Genomic DNA, 13,870 nt, shown 5'->3' with positions numbered 1-13,870 from the left:
TGAATGAATACGTTATTCCAGACTCAGAGTTACATATTTGAATGCAATGCATTACACTGCTTTGGCGTCATCGTTTGCGTGATCTTTTGAAGAAACGTAGCGTTGCAAAACCTGGGATGGACTAAGGTGGACCGCCGTCATTGCAGCTCTCTGCTACGTCACTACACTGTCCACATGTTTCACAAATAGAGTTTGAGGAGACGTCGTCAGAGTCTGTATGTTGCTTAAATTCTCCAAAACAGTGGGCGCTAAAGATCAGCGCACGGTAGGCCATTGCATCCAATGAGCTCGAGTTGAAAAAGTATAATGCTTACAGCACCTGGTATTCCCAGGCGGTCACCCATCCAAGTACTAACCAGGCCCGACCCTGCTTAGCTTCCGAGATCAGACGAGATCGGGCGTGCCTAAGGTGGTATGGCCGTAAGCATTTATAGACATTGACCATATTAGCTTTTATACAGGGGGGAGGACGTAAGGAGTGAGAGCGCTGCCGTGGCCAGAGACGGGACTCGTACAGAAACAATGATTAGATCCATAATGAATGAATGAATACGTTATTCCAGACTCAGAGTTACATATTTGAACGCAATGCATTACACTGCTTTGGGCGTCATCGTTTGTGTGATCTTTTGAAGAAACGTAGCGTTGCAAAACCTGGGATGGACTAAGGTGGACCGCCGTCATTGCAGCTCTCTGCTGCTCCCTGCTAGCAGCGTCACTACACTGTCCACATGTTTCACAAATAGAGTTTGAGGAGACGTCGTCAGAGTCTGTATGTTGCTTAAATTCTCCAAAACAGTGGGCGCTAAAGATCAGCGCACGGTAGGCCATTGCATCCAATGAGCTCGAGTTGAAAAAGTATAATGCTTACAGCACCTGGTATTCCCAGGCGGTCACCCATCCAAGTACTAACCAGGCCCGACCCTGCTTAGCTTCCGAGATCAGACGAGATCGGGCGTGCCTAAGGTGGTATGGCCGTAAGCATTTATAGACTTGACCATATTAGCTTTTATACAGGGGGAGGACGTAAGGAGTGAGAGCGCTGCCGTGGCCAGAGACGGGACTCGTACAGAAACAATGATTAGATCCATAATGAATGAATGAATACGTTATTCCAGACTCAGAGTTACATATTTGAACGCAATGCATTACACTGCTTGGGCGTCATCGTTTGTGTGATCTTTTGAAGAAACGTAGCGTTGCAAAACCTGGGATGGACTAAGGTGGACCGCCGTCATTGCAGCTCTCTGCTGCTCCCTGCTAGCAGCGTCACTACACTGTCCACATGTTTCACAAATAGAGTTTGAGGAGACGTCGTCAGAGTCTGTATGTTGCTTAAATTCTCCAAAACAGTGGGCGCTAAAGATCAGCGCACGGTAGGCCATTGCATCCAATGAGCTCGAGTTGAAATAGTATAATGCTTACAGCACCTGGTATTCCCAGGCGGTCACCCATCCAAGTACTAACCAGGCCCGACCCTGCTTAGCTTCCGAGATCAGACGAGATCGGGCGTGCCTAAGGTGGTATGGCCGTAAGCATTTATAGACTTGACCATATTAGCTTTTATACAGGGGGAGGACGTAAGGAGTGAGAGCGCTGCCGTGGCCAGAGACGGGACTTGTACAGAAACAATGATTAGATCCATAATGAATGAATGAATACGTTATTCCAGACTCAGAGTTACATATTTGAACGCAATGCATTACACTGCTTTGGCGTCATCGTTTGCGTGATCTTTTGAAGAAACCTAGCGTTGCAAAACCTGGGATGGACTAAGGTGGACCGCCGTCATTGCAGCTCTCTGCTACGTCACTACACTGTCCACATGTTTCACAAATAGAGTTTGAGGAGACGTCGTCAGAGTCTGTATGTTGCTTAAATTCTCCAAAACAGTGGGCGCTAAAGATCAGCGCACGGTAGGCCATTGCATCCAATGAGCTCGAGTTGAAATAGTATAATGCTTACAGCACCTGGTATTCCCAGGCGGTCACCCATCCAAGTACTAACCAGGCCCGACCCTGCTTAGCTTCCGAGATCAGACGAGATCGGGCGTGCCTAAGGTGGTATGGCCGTAAGCATTTATAGACTTGACCATATTAGCTTTTATACAGGGGGAGGACGTAAGGAGTGAGAGCGCTGCCGTGGCCAGAGACGGGACTTGTACAGAAAGCAATGATTAGATCCATAATGAATGAATGAATACGTTATTCCAGACTCAGAGATTACATATTTGAACTGCAATGCATTACACTGCTTTGGCGTCATCGTTTGCGTGATCTTTTGAAGAAACGTAGCGTTGCAAAACCTGGGATGGACTAAGGTGGACCGCCGTCATTGCAGCTCTCTGCTACGTCACTACACTGTCCACATGTTTCACAAATAGAGTTTGAGGAGACGTCGTCAGAGTCTGTATGTTGCTTAAATTCTCCAAAACAGTGGGCGCTAAAGATCAGCGCACGGTAGGCCATTGCATCCAATGAGCTCGAGTTGAAAAAGTATAATGCTTACAGCACCTGGTATTCCCAGGCGGTCACCCATCCAAGTACTAACCAGGCCCGACCCTGCTTAGCTTCCGAGATCAGACGAGATCGGGCGTGCCTAAGGTGGTATGGCCGTAAGCATTTATAGACATTGACCATATTAGCTTTTATACAGGGGGGAGGACGTAAGGAGTGAGAGCGCTGCCGTGGCCAGAGACGGGACTCGTACAGAAACAATGATTAGATCCATAATGAATGAATGAATACGTTATTCCAGACTCAGAGTTACATATTTGAACGCAATGCATTACACTGCTTGGGCGTCATCGTTTGTGTGATCTTTTGAAGAAACGTAGCGTTGCAAAACCTGGGATGGACTAAGGTGGACCGCCGTCATTGCAGCTCTCTGCTGCTCCTTGCTAGCAGCGTCACTACACTGTCCACATGTTTCACAAATAGAGTTTGAGGAGACGTCGTCAGAGTCTGTATGTTGCTTAAATTCTCCAAAACAGTGGGCGCTAAAGATCAGCGCACGGTAGGCCATTGCATCCAATGAGCTCGAGTTGAAAAAGTATAATGCTTACAGCACCTGGTATTCCCAGGCGGTCACCCATCCAAGTACTAACCAGGCCCGACCCTGCTTAGCTTCCGAGATCAGACGAGATCGGGCGTGCCTAAGGTGGTATGGCCGTAAGCATTTATAGACTTGACCATATTAGCTTTTATACAGGGGGAGGACGTAAGGAGTGAGAGCGCTGCCGTGGCCAGAGACGGGACTCGTACAGAAACAATGATTAGATCCATAATGAATGAATGAATACGTTATTCCAGACTCAGAGTTACATATTTGAACGCAATGCATTACACTGCTTGGGCGTCATCGTTTGTGTGATCTTTTGAAGAAACGTAGCGTTGCAAAACCTGGGATGGACTAAGGTGGACCGCCGTCATTGCAGCTCTCTGCTGCTCCCTGCTAGCAGCATCACTACACTGTCCACATGTTTCACAAATAGAGTTTGAGGAGACGTCGTCAGAGTCTGTATGTTGCTTAAATTCTCCAAAACAGTGGGCGCTAAAAATCAGCGCACGGTGAGCCATTGCATCCAATGAGCTCGAGTTGAAATAGTATAATGCTTACAGCACCTGGTATTCCCAGGCGGTCACCCATCCAAGTACTAACCAGGCCCGACCCTGCTTAGCTTCCGAGATCAGACGAGATCGGGCGTGCCTAAGGTGGTATGGCCGTAAGCATTTATAGACTAGACCATATTAGCTTTTATACAGGGGGAGGACGTAAGGAGTGAGAGCGCTGCCGTGGCCAGAGACGGGACTCGTACAGAAACAATGATTAGATCCATAATGAATGAATGAATACGTTATTCCAGACTCAGAGTTACATATTTGAACGCAATGCATTACACTGCTTTGGCGTCATCGTTTGCGTGATCTTTTGAAGAAACGTAGCGTTGCAAAACCTGGGATGGACTAAGGTGGACCGCCGTCATTGCAGCTCTCTGCTACGTCACTACACTGTCCACATGTTTCACAAATAGAGTTTGAGGAGACGTCGTCAGAGTCTGTATGTTGCTTAAATTCTCCAAAACAGTAGGCGCTAAAGATCAGCGCACGGTAGGCCATTGCATCCAATGAGCTCGAGTTGAAAAAGTATAATGCATACAGCACCTGGTATTCCCAGGCGGTCACCCATCCAAGTACTAACCAGGCCCGACCCTGCTTAGCTTCCGAGATCAGACGAGATCGGGCGTGCCTAAGGTGGTATGGCCGTAAGCATTTATAGACTTGACCATATTAGCTTTTATACAGGGGGAGGACGTAAGGAGTGAGAGCGCTGCCGTGGCCAGAGACGGGACTTGTACAGAAACAATGATTAGATCCATAATGAATGAATGAATACGTTATTCCAGACTCAGAGTTACATATTTGAACGCAATGCATTACACTGCTTTGGCGTCATCGTTTGCGTGATCTTTTGAAGAAACGTAGCGTTGCAAAACCTGGGATGGACTAAGGTGGACCGCCGTCATTGCAGCTCTCTGCTACGTCACTACACTGTCCACATGTTTCACAAATAGAGTTTGAGGAGACGTCGTCAGAGTCTGTATGTTGCTTAAATTCTCCAAAACAGTGGGCGCTAAAGATCAGCGCACGGTAGGCCATTGCATCCAATGAGCTCGAGTTGAAATAGTATAATGCTTACAGCACCTGGTATTCCCAGGCGGTCACCCATCCAAGTACTAACCAGGCCCGACCCTGCTTAGCTTCCGAGATCAGACGAGATCGGGCGTGCCTAAGTTGGTATGGCCGTAAGCATTTATAGACTTGACCATATTAGCTTTTATACAGGGGGAGGACGTAAGGAGTGAGAGCGCTGCCGTGGCCAGAGACGGGACTCGTACAGAAACAATGATTAGATCCATAATGAATGAATGAATACGTTATTCCAGACTCAGAGTTACATATTTGAACGCAATGCATTACACTGCTTTGGCGTCATCGTTTGCGTGATCTTTTGAAGAAACGTAGCGTTGCAAAACCTGGGATGGACTAAGGTGGACCGCCGTCATTGCAGCTCTCTGCTACGTCACTACACTGTCCACATGTTTCACAAATAGAGTTTGAGGAGACGTCGTCAGAGTCTGTATGTTGCTTAAATTCTCCAAAACAGTGGGCGCTAAAGATCAGCGCACGGTAGGCCATTGCATCCAATGAGCTCGAGTTGAAATAGTATAATGCTTACAGCACCTGGTATTCCCAGGCGGTCACCCATCCAAGTACTAACCAGGCCCGACCCTGCTTAGCTTCCGAGATCAGACGAGATCGGGCGTGCCTAAGGTGGTATGGCCGTAAGCATTTATAGACTTGACCATATTAGCTTTTATACAGGGGGAGGACGTAAGGAGTGAGAGCGCTGCCGTGGCCAGAGACGGGACTCGTACAGAAACAATGATTAGATCCATAATGAATGAATGAATACGTTATTCCAGACTCAGAGTTACATATTTGAACGCAATGCATTACACTGCTTTGGCGTCATCGTTTGCGTGATCTTTTGAAGAAACGTAGCGTTGCAAAACCTGGGATGGACTAAGGTGGACCGCCGTCATTGCAGCTCTCTGCTACGTCACTACACTGTCCACATGTTTCACAAATAGAGTTTGAGGAGACGTCGTCAGAGTCTGTATGTTGCTTAAATTCTCCAAAACAGTGGGCGCTAAAGATCAGCGCACGGTAGGCCATTGCATCCAATGAGCTCGAGTTGAAAAAGTATAATGCTTACAGCACCTGGTATTCCCAGGCGGTCACCCATCCAAGTACTAACCAGGCCCGACCCTGCTTAGCTTCCGAGATCAGACGAGATCAGGCGTGCCTAAGGTGGTATGGCCGTAAGCATTTATAGACTTGACCATATTAGCTTTTATACAGGAGGAGGACGTAAGGAGTGAGAGCGCTGCCGTGGCCAGAGACGGGACTTGTACAGAAACAATGATTAGATCCATAATGAATGAATGAATACGTTATTCCAGACTCAGAGTTACATATTTGAACGCAATGCATTACACTGCTTGGGCGTCATCGTTTGCGTGATCTTTTGAAGAAACGTAGCGTTGCAAAACCTGGGATGGACTAAGGTGGACCGCCGTCATTGCAGCTCTCTGCTACGTCACTACACTGTCCACATGTTTCACAAATAGAGTTTGAGGAGACGTCGTCAGAGTCTGTATGTTGCTTAAATTCTCCAAAACAGTGGGCGCTAAAGATCAGCGCACGGTAGGCCATTGCATCCAATGAGCTCGAGTTGAAATAGTATAATGCTTACAGCACCTGGTATTCCCAGGCGGTCACCCATCCAAGTACTAACCAGGCCCGACCCTGCTTAGCTTCCGAGATCAGACGAGATCGGGCGTGCCTAAGGTGGTATGGCCGTAAGCATTTATAGACTTGACCATATTAGCTTTTATACAGGGGGAGGACGTAAGGAGTGAGAGCGCTGCCGTGGCCAGAGACGGGACTTGTACAGAAACAATGATTAGATCCATAATGAATGAATGAATACGTTATTCCAGACTCAGAGTTACATATTTGAACGCAATGCATTACACTGCTTTGGCGTCATCGTTTGCGTGATCTTTTGAAGAAACGTAGCGTTGCAAAACCTGGGATGGACTAAGGTGGACCGCCGTCATTGCAGCTCTCTGCTCCGTCACTACACTGTCCACATGTTTCACAAATAGAGTTTGAGGAGACGTCGTCAGAGTCTGTATGTTGCTTAAATTCTCCAAAACAGTGGGCGCTAAAGATCAGCGCACGGTAGGCCATTGCATCCAATGAGCTCGAGTTGAAATAGTATAATGCTTACAGCACCTGGTATTCCCAGGCGGTCACCCATCCAAGTACTAACCAGGCCCGACCCTGCTTAGCTTCCGAGATCAGACGAGATCGGGCGTGCCTAAGGTGGTATGGCCGTAAGCATTTATAGACTAGACCATATTAGCTTTTATACAGGGGGAGGACGTAAGGAGTGAGAGCGCTGCCGTGGCCAGAGACGGGACTCGTACAGAAACAATGATTAGATCCATAATGAATGAATGAATACGTTATTCCAGACTCAGAGTTACATATTTGAACGCAATGCATTACACTGCTTTGGCGTCATCGTTTGCGTGATCTTTTGAAGAAACGTAGCGTTGCAAAACCTGGGATGGACTAAGGTGGACCGCCGTCATTGCAGCTCTCTGCTACGTCACTACACTGTCCACATGTTTCACAAATAGAGTTTGAGGAGACGTCGTCAGAGTCTGTATGTTGCTTAAATTCTCCAAAACAGTGGGCGCTAAAGATCAGCGCACGGTAGGCCATTGCATCCAATGAGCTCGAGTTGAAATAGTATAATGCTTACAGCACCTGGTATTCCCAGGCGGTCACCCATCCAAGTACTAACCAGGCCCGACCCTGCTTAGCTTCCGAGATCAGACGAGATCGGGCGTGCCTAAGGTGGTATGGCCGTAAGCATTTATAGACTTGACCATATTAGCTTTTATACAGGGGGAGGACGTAAGGAGTGAGAGCGCTGCCGTGGCCAGAGACGGGACTTGTACAGAAACAATGATTAGATCCATAATGAATGAATGAATACGTTATTCCAGACTCAGAGTTACATATTTGAACGCAATGCATTACACTGCTTTGGCGTCATCGTTTGCGTGATCTTTTGAAGAAACGTAGCGTTGCAAAACCTGGGATGGACTAAGGTGGACCGCCGTCATTGCAGCTCTCTGCTACGTCACTACACTGTCCACATGTTTCACAAATAGAGTTTGAGGAGACGTCGTCAGAGTCTGTATGTTGCTTAAATTCTCCAAAACAGTGGGCGCTAAAGATCAGCGCACGGTAGGCCATTGCATCCAATGAGCTCGAGTTGAAATAGTATAATGCTTACAGCACCTGGTATTCCCAGGCGGTCACCCATCCAAGTACTAACCAGGCCCGACCCTGCTTAGCTTCCGAGATCAGACGAGATCGGGCGTGCCTAAGTTGGTATGGCCGTAAGCATTTATAGACTTGACCATATTAGCTTTTATACAGGGGGAGGACGTAAGGAGTGAGAGCGCTGCCGTGGCCAGAGGCGGGACTCGTACAGAATCAATGATTAGATCCATAATGAATGAATGAATACGTTATTCCAGACTCAGAGTTACATATTTGAACGCAATGCATCACACTGCTTTGGCGTCATCGTTTGCGTGATCTTTTGAAGAAACGTAGCGTTGCAAAACCTGGGATGGACTAAGGTGGACCGCCGTCATTGCAGCTCTCTGCTACGTCACTACACTGTCCACATGTTTCACAAATAGAGTTTGAGGAGACGTCGTCAGAGTCTGTATGTTGCTTAAATTCTCCAAAACAGTGGGCGCTAAAGATCAGCGCACGGTAGGCCATTGCATCCAATGAGCTCGAGTTGAAATAGTATAATGCTTACAGCACCTGGTATTCCCAGGCGGTCACCCATCCAAGTACTAACCAGGCCCGACCCTGCTTAGCTTCCGAGATCAGACGAGATCGGGCGTGCCTAAGGTGGTATGGCCGTAAGCATTTATAGACTTGACCATATTAGCTTTTATACAGGGGGAGGACGTAAGGAGTGAGAGCGCTGCCGTGGCCAGAGACGGGACTCGTACAGAAACAATGATTAGATCCATAATGAATGAATGAATACGTTATTCCAGACTCAGAGTTACATATTTGAACGCAATGCATTACACTGCTTTGGCGTCATCGTTTGCGTGATCTTTTGAAGAAACGTAGCGTTGCAAAACCTGGGATGGACTAAGGTGGACCGCCGTCATTGCAGCTCTCTGCTACGTCACTACACTGTCCACATGTTTCACAAATAGAGTTTGAGGAGACGTCGTCAGAGTCTGTATGTTGCTTAAATTCTCCAAAACAGTGGGCGCTAAAGATCAGCGCACGGTAGGCCATTGCATCCAATGAGCTCGAGTTGAAAAAGTATAATGCTTACAGCACCTGGTATTCCCAGGCGGTCACCCATCCAAGTACTAACCAGGCCCGACCCTGCTTAGCTTCCGAGATCAGACGAGATCGGGCGTGCCTAAGGTGGTATGGCCGTAAGCATTTATAGACTTGACCATATTAGCTTTTATACAGGGGGAGGACGTAAGGAGTGAGAGCGCTGCCGTGGCCAGAGACGGGACTCGTACAGAAACAATGATTAGATCCATAATGAATGAATGAATACGTTATTCCAGACTCAGAGTTACATATTTGAACGCAATGCATTACACTGCTTTGGCGTCATCGTTTGCGTGATCTTTTGAAGAAACGTAGCGTTGCAAAACCTGGGATGGACTAAGGTGGACCGCCGTCATTGCAGCTCTCTGCTGCTCCCTGCTAGCAGCGTCACTACACTGTCCACATGTTTCACAAATAGAGTTTGAGGAGACGTCGTCAGAGTCTGTATGTTGCTTAAATTCTCCAAAACAGTGGGCGCTAAAGATCAGCGCACGGTAGGCCATTGCATCCAATGAGCTCGAGTTGAAAAAGTATAATGCTTACAGCACCTGGTATTCCCAGGCGGTCACCCATCCAAGTACTAACCAGGCCCGACCCTGCTTAGCTTCCGAGATCAGACGAGATCGGGCGTGCCTAAGGTGGTATGGCCGTAAGCATTTATAGACTTGACCATATTAGCTTTTATACAGGGGGAGGACGTAAGGAGTGAGAGCGCTGCCGTGGCCAGAGACGGGACTCGTACAGAAACAATGATTAGATCCATAATGAATGAATGAATACGTTATTCCAGACTCAGAGTTACATATTTGAACGCAATGCATTACACTGCTTTGGCGTCATCGTTTGCGTGATCTTTTGAAGAAACGTAGCGTTGCAAAACCTGGGATGGACTAAGGTGGACCGCCGTCATTGCAGCTCTCTGCTACGTCACTACACTGTCCACATGTTTCACAAATAGAGTTTGAGGAGACGTCGTCAGAGTCTGTATGTTGCTTAAATTCTCCAAAACAGTGGGCGCTAAAGATCAGCGCACGGTAGGCCATTGCATCCAATGAGCTCGAGTTGAAAAAGTATAATGCTTACAGCACCTGGTATTCCCAGGCGGTCACCCATCCAAGTACTAACCAGGCCCGACCCTGCTTAGCTTCCGAGATCAGACGAGATCGGGCGTGCCTAAGGTGGTATGGCCGTAAGCATTTATAGACTTGACCATATTAGCTTTTATACAGGAGGAGGACGTAAGGAGTGAGAGCGCTGCCGTGGCCAGAGACGGGACTCGTACAGAAACAATGATTAGATCCATAATGAATGAATGAATACGTTATTCCAGACTCAGAGTTACATATTTGAACGCAATGCATTACACTGCTTGGGCGTCATCGTTTGTGTGATCTTTTGAAGAAACGTAGCGTTGCAAAACCTGGGATGGACTAAGGTGGACCGCCGTCATTGCAGCTCTCTGCTGCTCCCTGCTAGCAGCGTCACTACACTGTCCACATGTTTCACAAATAGAGTTTGAGGAGACGTCGTCAGAGTCTGTATGTTGCTTAAATTCTCCAAAACAGTGGGCGCTAAAGATCAGCGCACGGTAGGCCATTGCATCCAATGAGCTCGAGTTGAAAAAGTATAATGCTTACAGCACCTGGTATTCCCAGGCGGTCACCCATCCAAGTACTAACCAGGCCCGACCCTGCTTAGCTTCCGAGATCAGACGAGATCGGGCGTGCCTAAGGTGGTATGGCCGTAAGCATTTATAGACTTGACCATATTAGCTTTTATACAGGGGGAGGACGTAAGGAGTGAGAGCGCTGCCGTGGCCAGAGACGGGACTCGTACAGAAACAATGATTAGATCCATAATGAATGAATGAATACGTTATTCCAGACTCAGAGTTACATATTTGAACGCAATGCATTACACTGCTTTGGCGTCATCGTTTGCGTGATCTTTTGAAGAAACGTAGCGTTGCAAAACCTGGGATGGACTAAGGTGGACCGCCGTCATTGCAGCTCTCTGCTACGTCACTACACTGTCCACATGTTTCACAAATAGAGTTTGAGGAGACGTCGTCAGAGTCTGTATGTTGCTTAAATTCTCCAAAACAGTGGGCGCTAAAGATCAGCGCACGGTAGGCCATTGCATCCAATGAGCTCGAGTTGAAAAAGTATAATGCTTACAGCACCTGGTATTCCCAGGCGGTCACCCATCCAAGTACTAACCAGGCCCGACCCTGCTTAGCTTCCGAGATCAGACGAGATCGGGCGTGCCTAAGGTGGTATGGCCGTAAGCATTTATAGACTTGACCATATTAGCTTTTATACAGGGGGAGGACGTAAGGAGTGAGAGCGCTGCCGTGGCCAGAGACGGGACTTGTACAGAAACAATGATTAGATCCATAATGAATGAATGAATACGTTATTCCAGACTCAGAGTTACATATTTGAACGCAATGCATTACACTGCTTTGGCGTCATCGTTTGCGTGATCTTTTGAAGAAACGTAGCGTTGCAAAACCTGGGATGGACTAAGGTGGACCGCCGTCATTGCAGCTCTCTGCTACGTCACTACACTGTCCACATGTTTCACAAATAGAGTTTGAGGAGACGTCGTCAGAGTCTGTATGTTGCTTAAATTCTCCAAAACAGTGGGCGCTAAAGATCAGCGCACGGTAGGCCATTGCATCCAATGAGCTCGAGTTGAAATAGTATAATGCTTACAGCACCTGGTATTCCCAGGCGGTCACCCATCCAAGTACTAACCAGGCCCGACCCTGCTTAGCTTCCGAGATCAGACGAGATCGGGCGTGCCTAAGGTGGTATGGCCGTAAGCATTTATAGACTTGACCATATTAGCTTTTATACAGGGGGAGGACGTAAGGAGTGAGAGCGCTGCCGTGGCCAGAGACGGGACTCGTACAGAAACAATGATTAGATCCATAATGAATGAATGAATACGTTATTCCAGACTCAGAGTTACATATTTGAACGCAATGCATTACACTGCTTTGGCGTCATCGTTTGCGTGATCTTTTGAAGAAACGTAGCGTTGCAAAACCTGGGATGGACTAAGGTGGACCGCCGTCATTGCAGCTCTCTGCTACGTCACTACACTGTCCACATGTTTCACAAATAGAGTTTGAGGAGACGTCGTCAGAGTCTGTATGTTGCTTAAATTCTCCAAAACAGTGGGCGCTAAAGATCAGCGCACGGTAGGCCATTGCATCCAATGAGCTCGAGTTGAAATAGTATAATGCTTACAGCACCTGGTATTCCCAGGCGGTCACCCATCCAAGTACTAACCAGGCCCGACCCTGCTTAGCTTCCGAGATCAGACGAGATCGGGCGTGCCTAAGGTGGTATGGCCGTAAGCATTTATAGACTTGACCATATTAGCTTTTATACAGGGGGAGGACGTAAGGAGTGAGAGCGCTGCCGTGGCCAGAGACGGGACTCGTACAGAAACAATGATTAGATCCATAATGAATGAATGAATACGTTATTCCAGACTCAGAGTTACATATTTGAACGCAATGCATTACACTGCTTTGGCGTCATCGTTTGCGTGATCTTTTGAAGAAACGTAGCGTTGCAAAACCTGGGATGGACTAAGGTGGACCGCCGTCATTGCAGCTCTCTGCTACGTCACTACACTGTCCACATGTTTCACAAATAGAGTTTGAGGAGACGTCGTCAGAGTCTGTATGTTGCTTAAATTCTCCAAAACAGTGGGCGCTAAAGATCAGCGCACGGTAGGCCATTGCATCCAATGAGCTCGAGTTGAAAAAGTATAATGCTTACAGCACCTGGTATTCCCAGGCGGTCACCCATCCAAGTACTAACCAGGCCCGACCCTGCTTAGCTTCCGAGATCAGACGAGATCAGGCGTGCCTAAGGTGGTATGGCCGTAAGCATTTATAGACTTGACCATATTAGCTTTTATACAGGGGGAGGACGTAAGGAGTGAGAGCGCTGCCGTGGCCAGAGACGGGACTTGTACAGAAACAATGATTAGATCCATAATGAATGAATGAATACGTTATTCCAGACTCAGAGTTACATATTTGAACGCAATGCATTCAAATTGCTTTGGCGTCATCGTTTGCGTGATCTTTTGAAGAAACGTAGCGTTGCAAAACCTGGGATGGACTAAGGTGGACCGCCGTCATTGCAGCTCTCTGCTACGTCACTACACTGTCCACATGTTTCACAAATAGAGTTTGAGGAGACGTCGTCAGAGTCTGTATGTTGCTTAAATTCTCCAAAACAGTGGGCGCTAAAGATCAGCGCACGGTAGGCCATTGCATCCAATGAGCTCGAGTTGAAATAGTATAATGCTTACAGCACCTGGTATTCCCAGGCGGTCACCCATCCAAGTACTAACCAGGCCCGACCCTGCTTAGCTTCCGAGATCAGACGAGATCGGGCGTGCCTAAGGTGGTATGGCCGTAAGCATTTATAGACTTGACCATATTAGCTTTTATACAGGGGGAGGACGTAAGGAGTGAGAGCGCTGCCGTGGCCAGAGACGGGACTTGTACAGAAACAATGATTAGATCCATAATGAATGAATGAATACGTTATTCCAGACTCAGAGTTACATATTTGAACGCAATGCATTACACTGCTTTGGCGTCATCGTTTGCGTGATCTTTTGAAGAAACGTAGCGTTGCAAAACCTGGGATGGACTAAGGTGGACCGCCGTCATTGCAGCTCTCTGCTACGTCACTACACTGTCCACATGTTTCACAAATAGAGTTTGAGGAGACGTCGTCAGAGTCTGTATGTTGCTTAAATTCTCCAAAACAGTGGGCGCTAAAGATCAGCGCACGGTAGGCCATTGC

General features: G+C 47.6%; 25 non-coding genes across 25 annotated transcripts; all 25 read right to left on the bottom strand.

Moving 5' to 3' along the window:
• Window positions 1–307: 307 nt before the first annotated feature.
• Window positions 308–426, bottom strand: LOC115559419 (5S ribosomal RNA). Its single transcript, XR_003979562.1, has one exon. It is a non-coding gene; the product is annotated as a 5S ribosomal RNA (ribosomal RNA).
• Window positions 427–864: 438 nt separating this feature from the next.
• Window positions 865–983, bottom strand: LOC115559418 (5S ribosomal RNA). The gene has a single exon (XR_003979561.1). It is a non-coding gene; the product is annotated as a 5S ribosomal RNA (ribosomal RNA).
• A 435-nt stretch (window positions 984–1,418) lies between these two features.
• Window positions 1,419–1,537, bottom strand: LOC115559417 (5S ribosomal RNA). Its single transcript, XR_003979560.1, has one exon. It is a non-coding gene; the product is annotated as a 5S ribosomal RNA (ribosomal RNA).
• A 421-nt stretch (window positions 1,538–1,958) lies between these two features.
• LOC115559416 (5S ribosomal RNA) lies at window positions 1,959–2,077 on the bottom strand. Its single transcript, XR_003979559.1, has one exon. It is a non-coding gene; the product is annotated as a 5S ribosomal RNA (ribosomal RNA).
• A 424-nt stretch (window positions 2,078–2,501) lies between these two features.
• On the bottom strand, window positions 2,502–2,620 carry LOC115559415 (5S ribosomal RNA). Its single transcript, XR_003979558.1, has one exon. It is a non-coding gene; the product is annotated as a 5S ribosomal RNA (ribosomal RNA).
• Window positions 2,621–3,057: 437 nt separating this feature from the next.
• LOC115559413 (5S ribosomal RNA) lies at window positions 3,058–3,176 on the bottom strand. The gene has a single exon (XR_003979556.1). It is a non-coding gene; the product is annotated as a 5S ribosomal RNA (ribosomal RNA).
• A 435-nt stretch (window positions 3,177–3,611) lies between these two features.
• Window positions 3,612–3,730, bottom strand: LOC115559412 (5S ribosomal RNA). The gene has a single exon (XR_003979555.1). It is a non-coding gene; the product is annotated as a 5S ribosomal RNA (ribosomal RNA).
• A 421-nt stretch (window positions 3,731–4,151) lies between these two features.
• LOC115559429 (5S ribosomal RNA) lies at window positions 4,152–4,270 on the bottom strand. The gene has a single exon (XR_003979572.1). It is a non-coding gene; the product is annotated as a 5S ribosomal RNA (ribosomal RNA).
• A 421-nt stretch (window positions 4,271–4,691) lies between these two features.
• On the bottom strand, window positions 4,692–4,810 carry LOC115559336 (5S ribosomal RNA). Its single transcript, XR_003979487.1, has one exon. It is a non-coding gene; the product is annotated as a 5S ribosomal RNA (ribosomal RNA).
• Window positions 4,811–5,231: 421 nt separating this feature from the next.
• Window positions 5,232–5,350, bottom strand: LOC115559411 (5S ribosomal RNA). The gene has a single exon (XR_003979554.1). It is a non-coding gene; the product is annotated as a 5S ribosomal RNA (ribosomal RNA).
• Window positions 5,351–5,771: 421 nt separating this feature from the next.
• LOC115559428 (5S ribosomal RNA) lies at window positions 5,772–5,890 on the bottom strand. The gene has a single exon (XR_003979571.1). It is a non-coding gene; the product is annotated as a 5S ribosomal RNA (ribosomal RNA).
• A 421-nt stretch (window positions 5,891–6,311) lies between these two features.
• On the bottom strand, window positions 6,312–6,430 carry LOC115559410 (5S ribosomal RNA). Its single transcript, XR_003979553.1, has one exon. It is a non-coding gene; the product is annotated as a 5S ribosomal RNA (ribosomal RNA).
• Window positions 6,431–6,851: 421 nt separating this feature from the next.
• On the bottom strand, window positions 6,852–6,970 carry LOC115559409 (5S ribosomal RNA). The gene has a single exon (XR_003979552.1). It is a non-coding gene; the product is annotated as a 5S ribosomal RNA (ribosomal RNA).
• Window positions 6,971–7,391: 421 nt separating this feature from the next.
• LOC115559407 (5S ribosomal RNA) lies at window positions 7,392–7,510 on the bottom strand. The gene has a single exon (XR_003979551.1). It is a non-coding gene; the product is annotated as a 5S ribosomal RNA (ribosomal RNA).
• A 421-nt stretch (window positions 7,511–7,931) lies between these two features.
• Window positions 7,932–8,050, bottom strand: LOC115559335 (5S ribosomal RNA). Its single transcript, XR_003979486.1, has one exon. It is a non-coding gene; the product is annotated as a 5S ribosomal RNA (ribosomal RNA).
• A 421-nt stretch (window positions 8,051–8,471) lies between these two features.
• LOC115559406 (5S ribosomal RNA) lies at window positions 8,472–8,590 on the bottom strand. The gene has a single exon (XR_003979550.1). It is a non-coding gene; the product is annotated as a 5S ribosomal RNA (ribosomal RNA).
• Window positions 8,591–9,011: 421 nt separating this feature from the next.
• LOC115559405 (5S ribosomal RNA) lies at window positions 9,012–9,130 on the bottom strand. The gene has a single exon (XR_003979549.1). It is a non-coding gene; the product is annotated as a 5S ribosomal RNA (ribosomal RNA).
• A 435-nt stretch (window positions 9,131–9,565) lies between these two features.
• LOC115559404 (5S ribosomal RNA) lies at window positions 9,566–9,684 on the bottom strand. The gene has a single exon (XR_003979548.1). It is a non-coding gene; the product is annotated as a 5S ribosomal RNA (ribosomal RNA).
• A 421-nt stretch (window positions 9,685–10,105) lies between these two features.
• LOC115559403 (5S ribosomal RNA) lies at window positions 10,106–10,224 on the bottom strand. The gene has a single exon (XR_003979547.1). It is a non-coding gene; the product is annotated as a 5S ribosomal RNA (ribosomal RNA).
• A 435-nt stretch (window positions 10,225–10,659) lies between these two features.
• On the bottom strand, window positions 10,660–10,778 carry LOC115559401 (5S ribosomal RNA). The gene has a single exon (XR_003979545.1). It is a non-coding gene; the product is annotated as a 5S ribosomal RNA (ribosomal RNA).
• A 421-nt stretch (window positions 10,779–11,199) lies between these two features.
• Window positions 11,200–11,318, bottom strand: LOC115559400 (5S ribosomal RNA). The gene has a single exon (XR_003979544.1). It is a non-coding gene; the product is annotated as a 5S ribosomal RNA (ribosomal RNA).
• Window positions 11,319–11,739: 421 nt separating this feature from the next.
• LOC115559399 (5S ribosomal RNA) lies at window positions 11,740–11,858 on the bottom strand. Its single transcript, XR_003979543.1, has one exon. It is a non-coding gene; the product is annotated as a 5S ribosomal RNA (ribosomal RNA).
• Window positions 11,859–12,279: 421 nt separating this feature from the next.
• On the bottom strand, window positions 12,280–12,398 carry LOC115559398 (5S ribosomal RNA). Its single transcript, XR_003979542.1, has one exon. It is a non-coding gene; the product is annotated as a 5S ribosomal RNA (ribosomal RNA).
• Window positions 12,399–12,819: 421 nt separating this feature from the next.
• On the bottom strand, window positions 12,820–12,938 carry LOC115559427 (5S ribosomal RNA). Its single transcript, XR_003979570.1, has one exon. It is a non-coding gene; the product is annotated as a 5S ribosomal RNA (ribosomal RNA).
• Window positions 12,939–13,360: 422 nt separating this feature from the next.
• Window positions 13,361–13,479, bottom strand: LOC115559397 (5S ribosomal RNA). The gene has a single exon (XR_003979541.1). It is a non-coding gene; the product is annotated as a 5S ribosomal RNA (ribosomal RNA).
• Window positions 13,480–13,870: the final 391 nt, after the last annotated feature.

The sequence above is a fragment of the Gadus morhua genome, chromosome 14 (genome assembly GCF_902167405.1).
Source record: "Gadus morhua chromosome 14, gadMor3.0, whole genome shotgun sequence".
NCBI lineage: Eukaryota > Metazoa > Chordata > Actinopteri > Gadiformes > Gadidae > Gadus > Gadus morhua.
This window is presented reverse-complemented; position numbering and strand designations above follow the sequence as displayed.